Below are 6,952 nucleotides of genomic sequence, written 5' to 3' on the forward strand. Positions count from 1 at the left end.
TCTTCTCTCCACTAGATGTGAGGCAGTGTGGGGAGTGGGCAAGAATAAAGAGCTTCTCCCCTTTCCTTAAACTCAACCATTAAATTAAGGTTCCCCAAAAAGCTGACCAGTCTCCAAACCTAGCCTCGTGAGCAATCACTCCTAAACAAATATTAACTGAACTTCTTAAATATGGGGAAGAAAAATAGATTTCGAAGAGTCCTATGTCATTGCATGATAACTACAGAATGACAATATCAAACCCGAGAAGTAATAACATCTTCATTTAGCACATTACTAACATTTTAAAGTATTTATCCAACAGCATGCCCACGCTACACCTCTACCTTATTATAATTATATTTAATGTTAAAAGGAACACCACCTTAAACCACAAGTAGAATTTATTTATTAAGTCCTCAAAATAAAGCTAGCCTTTGGTGCCAGCCCATATACCAGAAATAGTATAAAGAAGGATGCATTCCCTGTTTAAAAGATTTGTCTAAAATAACCCTTGTGTTAAACAGGCCTTTGGTCCTGGTTAAGGCTGATGTTCTCAAAGGTATCTGCCCCAAAAGAAATGCCAGTTAAAGAGGATGGCAGCTTGAGAAATGACAGTTTCATGTCCCTGGTTTAACCAACCAAAAAAGGGGGGAGCTTAATAATATAATACTGTAAAGAGGGAAGAAAGGAGGGTGAAAATGTACCTCTCACGATTAAAAGGGGAGATCAAGAATTATATGACCTAAAACTCTTGGAAGATTAAATTTGAGGAAGGGAAACATTCATCTCAGGCTAATTTCAATGATCCGTTCCACTTGATTTTCATGTAAAGAAGTCTCAGATATAATATGAAAACATCCTCTTTAATGCATGCCATAGAAAAGAAGGTTTATTTGACATCTGTGAAGTGTCATTTGATCAGTAACACCAACACAGAAAGTGTAGGAGAATGTATTATTAGAGACAACAATATCTAAAAAGCAACATACTTATTCACAAAATGAACTTCCCAATCATGATATTACCTCAAGTAACCTGGTGGTTTTTTGTTTTGTTTTGTTTTGTTTTGTTTTTGCGGTACACGGGCCTCTCACTGTTGTGGCCTCTCCCGCTGCGGAGCACAGGCTCTGGACGCGCAGGCCCAGCGGCCACGGCTCACGGGCCCAGCCGCTCCGCAGCATATGGGATCTTCCCGGACCGGGGCACGAACCCGTGTCCCCCGCATGGGCAGGCGGACTCTCAACCACTGCGCCACCAGGGAAGCCCTAACCTGGTGTTTTGACTGGTTTCACTAAGGCTATTTCTGCTTTTCCTGGATGATCTGTGCTTATATAAAACCATTTGGAAGGAAGCAAATGCAGTTCTGGGCAGTGAGGTCCCAGTCCTGGTTCCCACTTATGAAGTCCCTGCAGGGAAGGAGTCCTTCTGTCCCTAAGACAGTTCCTCCTGCAGCTGGCCCCGAACAAAGGTATGTTACAATTTTAGAGACATTGAAAGGCTCCAAAAATACCTCCCATGAAATCCAATACTAATAAATTCTCAGTTTTATGGCTTTTCCTGTACTTCAAATGATTGATTTCAGAAGGCCCTTATTAAAATACAAATATTTACTGGAAGAACTAACATTTTATCATCGACTATGATAGCAACACCAACTTTGTAATTTCATAAGCTCTTTGTTGGAAAAGGCATTGAATAAATGAGGTTAGTTTTCATTCATTCAAACATATATTGTCAGTCTACCAGAGTGAGACTAATTGTTGGAAATCTCAAAATAAATAAAACAGTGTCTGGTGGGGAAGACGGACATATATGCACAATCATTTTATCTAGTACATGATGAATCTTAATAAGGTATCATTTGACAACAAGGAACAGAAACTCAGTTGCTCAAGTCAAATAAAGAAGGTATTAGCATAAAGAGTTAAAAGTGTCTAAAAAGCAATTGCAGCCTCAGGAGGGACTCCAATAGGAATTGACAAGCCAGCGAGAACCAAGACAGCTCACCACTCATTCCCTATTTTTTGCACATCACTTATACGTGCTTTTCCCTGCAATTTGCCCATTTTACTACCTTTCCTTACAGATCAGCTCTCTTGGCTTACACGTATGACCACATCAACCCTTGAGCCCATAAGACCTTCCTCATCCAACACCCACAGCCAACTAATTCACTCTCTCTTTCCATCCCCATATCAATTCCTTAGACAGAGAATCTGACCTAATCCTACCCTAATCCAAGAATAGATTCTCTTTTTCTAAAAATGTATGGATGATGAGGAAATAATCGCCATCTCTAATACAATAAGGTAATTTCAAGGTGAGTCTTGAAGGAAAGGTAGGCATCTTCCAAAGAAACAAAGGGAAAAATGCAATCCAAGCAGACAGACTGTCATGTTCAAAGGTATAGATAAAGCAAAGCAGCCCATATAAAGATGCATGTATAAGGATCCATGGGCGGGAAGTTTTGATGATGCTGGGAAGATAACCAGGAACTAGATGACAAAGTACTTTTTAAGCTTTGCCAAGGAATATGATTTTTATCCAATAGCTGAAGGAGGTGTGGTGTCAAAAATTTTAACTGGAGGAGAAACTAAAGCAGACCTGTGTTTTAGGATGAAGACAAAAACAAAACAAAAAACCGTCTAACAGCAGGGCAAACGATGGACTACAGGAAGACCAGGCTGAATGCACCACTCCAGAAGCTATTTCAGTAATTCAAACAAGAGATGGTGTAGTTTCAAAATTGGACCATGGCAAAGAGAATATAGAGGAGAGGAACGATTCAAGAATATTATGAAAGCAGAATATAAAATGAAGTAGAGTCAATTCAGAAAAGCAAAGAATCACAAGGTTTGATACGGGGAGAAGGAAAGTCTAAACCAAACCCGAGGCTGGTGCTAAGCAATGCACCAGACACAGGAAAAGAACACACTGGAAGAAGGGATGGTAGGCATGGAAGACACACTTTGCATTCTTTCTCAGCTATCCTTAGGGTAGCCTTTCCTATGGTCTCTAAGTATCTTAACCCACATCAATAAAGGCAGACTCCAAATCTTCAGGATGTGAGCACAAGGGGCATCAAAATCATTGGTAATTCAAGCGTTAATCAAAGGCATACTCGAGTTATCCTGTCATTTTATTAAAATGTCTGTCGATTCAGCCTATCACATAAAAGGACAAGAATTCATTCCTGGTGAAGTCAACTTGCCAGTGCCGGGCCTCGTTTCATTATGTATTTAACTAGAAGTTTTCATGGTGCTGTTTTCCTTTCAATTCCAAGAATAAGAAGTGAAAAATGAGAAACGCAAACTTCTCAGATGATCCTATGACTTTGAAGCCACATATCTGAGTATAGGATCGCTTGCTTTTGCATTTAGAAGCCCTGGGAAGCAACATTATCAGACTGATGATGAATGCGTATATTTTCATAAGAATATGCAATCTTGGCCAGCTCAGGGCAGGACACTGAAGTGACTAAGTATCCAAATAAAGATTATTCTTTTTTGTGTGGAATTCACTCCAGCAAGAAATTGAACAAGGGGATTTAAAATCCAAAACCATTGGGACCACCTCCTGAGACATTATTAATTATTAGTGGGCCCCAGTTTTCCAGTTTCTTACCTCCCTATACACGCAATGCTCCCATTGCTTTAAATTATTATCTTTATTTGTTAAATGCTTTCAATGTGCTTGGTACCCTGGCAGGCACAGAAACAAGCTACCATACCTGCCCAGGGGCTTTCTATCTAAATTGCACAGTTATAAATTAAGTTTGAAAATGGCTTGTAGTTGTCAGTTGCAGTCTTTTCTAAAGGCTTAGAAGCAATAGAACAAAACTAAAAGTATATAAGTTCAAACACCTCCTCTCTCCCGCCTTGGGTCTTCTTTATATTCCACAGCCTGGTCTACTAACCCAGAAAACGATAGCACACAAATATGCCAAACGTCGGTCATGAGGGGCCATGGAGAGCTCAGAGAAAATGATCAACACTTAGAAACAATCTTGCGTGTCTGACTTCTCACCCTGCTCCCTGCTGTCCCGGGAGGGGAGCCTGTGGTTCAGAAGAAATAGCAAGTGAGGAGAGTTGAGTGGAGGGAAAAGCCCCGGAGCTGACTTCCCCTTCCCTGTCGCTACCTCACGCAGTCTAAGCTGTGACTCGCCGGCAGTGCCCTCACCAAATCCTCACTATCCTCTCAGAAGCCCGTTCTTCCCAGACATCTACTCCAACTCCCGGGACAAATGTCTAGAGAAGTGGAGTCTGAAACTTAGCCTCTGACTCAGGTCCTTCTATATTTATATATCTGTGTTTCCCTAAAAATCTACGTGTATAAAAGAAAAGAAAAATGGGGGTACCCTTTCATCTCTATTTGTGCCCTCCACTCCCATTATTACTAATAGAAACAATCCTTTTTAAAAACCAAAAATGCTTTGTTTGCCTCGAGGTCAGATGGGAGATGGGGCAAAAGCAGTGAATAAGGGCTCTATTCCACCATCAGATGAAGAAAACCCAGACAAAAAGCACTTGAGACAGACATGGAACAGTCTTAGGTCAGTGAAGAAAGTAACTGTAGGGGGTTGGTGGACAGGAGAGGGTATTAGGAAATGGCCTGAGACTACAGAGAATGACGGGGGGTTTGCTCTACCACTAAGTTCCCCACACTGTAACCCCACTGCCATTGCAGCCACCACCAAACCAACAACACCCCCCAGATCCCAGCCAAGCCTCTACCAGTGGCCTTGGGATCCACCACCAACAGTTCATCATAGGGCATTCCCTGCTTCCCCCATCCAGCAGAGAAGAGAGGGAGGAGCTCTTCTAGACCACACAGAGGGGAACCATGAGGTACACTCAGAAGTTCCATCACTGAAAGTCACTTCCTGACACAACATCATTCATTCCACAGCGAATTATCTAACTTTGCACACATACATTTTTCCTCTGACATACATATTCCTTGAAGGCAAAGCTTTTACCTGAGCATGAATACAGTGAACAGTGCATATGAATACATTTCCAAGAGATAAGTACACATATATGCACTTCATTATTGTCTCCTGGCTTTACCCTCTGCCTTGATCCCCACAGAGCCAGCTCCTCGGTCATTGCAACCCAGCAAAGTACCACCAACTATGCCCACTTCTACAACAAAGTCCAACTCTGCCATCTCTGGCCTTCTCTTCTGTTTCCTATCTGTATTCATCCAGTCCTGCATTCCCTCCCCCATGCAGGTGTTGCATACACATTCATTATTGATGTAAAGATTATTTACTGAGTGCCTACTGTGTACGAGACATTGTGCTGAGTACAAGGCATTGTTAAGTTTGGAGTCCCCGGAGTTTCAGCATTCCATTTAGGTCTGCTCTAACCCACCAATTTCTAAAATGTCAACTAGGTCTTAATCCACTGATGCAATATGAACCCAAGTTCTTATTCCTCACACTCCTGGCATTTGTCTGGAGATTCTTGAATGCATGCATAGTTCTTTTCTTACCGATCCTTTGCAGTCTTATTGTTTGGACCACCAAAACCCTGGCCTATTTTCTCTGAATGAACCTCAGTTGTTCAATCATTCAAATAAATGAAATTGCCTTCAATAAAAAACTCAGTGAAACTGTGTTTTACAGGGATTGTATGAAAGTAACTTTAAAATCTTTATGTCCAGAGATAACTCTGAGGAGGTTAAGGGAGCAAAAGGAAATGAAAACTGTAATAAAAGTAGAATAAAAATAACTAAAATCCTGAGAGTAAGAGGTACAACTGTGCCACACTTACTTGAAAACACAGATTTTCAGGAAAAAGAAAATTGAAGCAGAGGTGAGTTTTCACTTGACAAAAAGATTTACAGTATCACTTTGCAGTATGAAAAAAAGTATGGTTCAATTAGTTAAAAACAGGATATTCGTAATTCTTTTCTGGTATATATGGATATAGCAAATCTGTAGTATTTGTACACTAATCACTTAATATAAGTTTGTTAAATAATGGATGCCCATTTCTCAATTTTTAGCTCCCATTTCATCTTAAAAACCCTGCCAAATCTCTATGAAAATAAGAATAACCAGGTGGGAAGCATACTTTAAGAACAGGTTACATGATTTAAGATTGGATCAGTCCTCCGCTTTCTCTTAGCCACCCAGACAAAGGCTAATATATGATTGTCAGATCTGGAATCCATAAATGTCATAAGCACAAAGCTGGATAATCTATATCAATGTGCAGGAGGCGGGGGGCGAGTACAGAAGACAGGGGAGAGACAGGCAGAGAGATTACATTGAAAGAAAACACTTTATAATCATAGTTTCTAAATGTTGGTAAAAGAATGTTTTAATCTTACTGTAATGTATTTTTTCCTAGTTTTTGTACTGCCTATATTCTTCCTATCCAAATTACTGCTTAGATGTTATTCTTCTTTACCAGTAAATTCCTTTTTTCTTCCATTTCTTCTACAGATCTTTTACTCTATTAAGGTTTTCTCATTCTTGCCTCTTCTCCCCTTTTATTAGTCTATGTAATCTACTCTTCAACCATTTTTTTTTTTCTAATTTTTTCTTATCTTAAATCGCATTTTTATACAATCAGGTCTATAGACAACTGTAGAAGCTAATACAGGATGCTAAAAACAAGTACAAGAACAATCATCATCCTACTTATAATTTTTTTTCTTAAATCAGCTTTTTGTTTTACTCAGGGAGGAGTCTACCTTTCTTTCTTTTTATTGTTATAACCATCTTTACTCAGTTTAAGGTAAAAATGTGAATCAACACTTCCAACAAGAGCCCAAACCCTAAGCTAGAAAGCCCAGAGAATTCAGGGTCTGAGAAAACTTGCGGGTGACTCCACTTTTGATGAGAATAGATTTGGGTCTGGATGAAGTCACCGATGTGCCTCTGAAGAAACAAATGTCAGCACGACCTATTAAAGTCAACCCTGAGCTAGGTAGCAACAATGAGCTGGGGATTAGCATT

The sequence above is a fragment of the Neophocaena asiaeorientalis genome, unplaced genomic scaffold (assembly GCF_003031525.2).
Source record: "Neophocaena asiaeorientalis asiaeorientalis breed wild unplaced genomic scaffold, Neophocaena_asiaeorientalis_V1.1 scaffold232, whole genome shotgun sequence".
NCBI lineage: Eukaryota > Metazoa > Chordata > Mammalia > Artiodactyla > Phocoenidae > Neophocaena > Neophocaena asiaeorientalis.